A 1,036-nucleotide genomic window follows, 5' to 3' on the forward strand; every position below is an offset into this window, starting at 1 on the left:
ATTGATTCATTCAATCCATTTGAACAGGTCTAACACAATCCCACACAAGTGCAGCATATGAAATATACATTTGCCCCACTCTCTATGCTTTTGGTGCCAGTATACACACTTTTTAGCAAATGAGGCTGAAAAGTAACTTCATCCCTACTTTTGAGGGGTTGTAACTCTGCAGTCACTGAGGGCTGTAACTCTTTAATAACTGCACCAAACAACTGACTTATTCAACAACAATCAGTGATGCCTCTAGCAATATAATAAATAAGTGATACCTCTAGTAGTATTAAAATAAATAATTTTTATTATAATCAACAGCCATATCTCTTATTTTTCAACAAGTGTTGCTAAGGTTAACACTGGTAGCTTTGGAGCCAATTTCCTAGCAACTGCAGTAATTAGTACTTTGCAGTATATAAATTTGTAAGTGGAGAACAAATTTAGCCAAAAGTATCTGGGGTAATTGAAATTCTGCAAACTACACTTCCTTTGTCTGTGCTCGCACTCATATACCTTCTTTAGATCATTGATCATACAAACATGTATTAGTCACACTTTTGGTAAAATCATCTTTTCACACTTTGATAGCTCCTCATTTCTACTACCCTCTTCAATATGTACCCATTAGGCTTTAACTTTTGGCAAATGATAAAATTATTACCTAATCCTTTTCTTTCTTTCTTTCTGTAACTAATCTATTGACCTGTCTTTACTACAATGGTGGCCTGTATAAGGAAGCAAACTACTTAAGATCTTTATAATCATTAGGTTTACAATTATGAACAAGGGACATATTTTTATCCACAGTATATATCCACACTTATGAAATCACTCCCTCTACTGTTCCTCCAAATAAGCTCTGAAAAACATATATCTACATTCACTAATAGATTTCTCATTATCAAATTCCAAAGTATAGAAAACTTAACATTAATTTACAGAACCTATTACTTTTACATTTATCATTATAAGAAAATAAACAGTAACTATACTTCTATATATGAAAAAAAGGACAACTGAATGTTAGTTGACTATCAATGAT

The 1,036-nt window shown here is 32.1% G+C and overlaps 1 protein-coding gene across 4 annotated transcripts in view; it reads right to left on the reverse strand.

The window, feature by feature from the left end:
• LOC119592622 (uncharacterized Golgi apparatus membrane protein-like protein CG5021) overlaps positions 1 to 1,036 on the reverse strand; it is a 14,466-nt gene that overhangs the window by 3,384 nt on the left and 10,046 nt on the right. The window lies entirely within an intron of this gene.

This window comes from Penaeus monodon, chromosome 30 (genome assembly GCF_015228065.2).
Source record: "Penaeus monodon isolate SGIC_2016 chromosome 30, NSTDA_Pmon_1, whole genome shotgun sequence".
NCBI lineage: Eukaryota > Metazoa > Arthropoda > Malacostraca > Decapoda > Penaeidae > Penaeus > Penaeus monodon.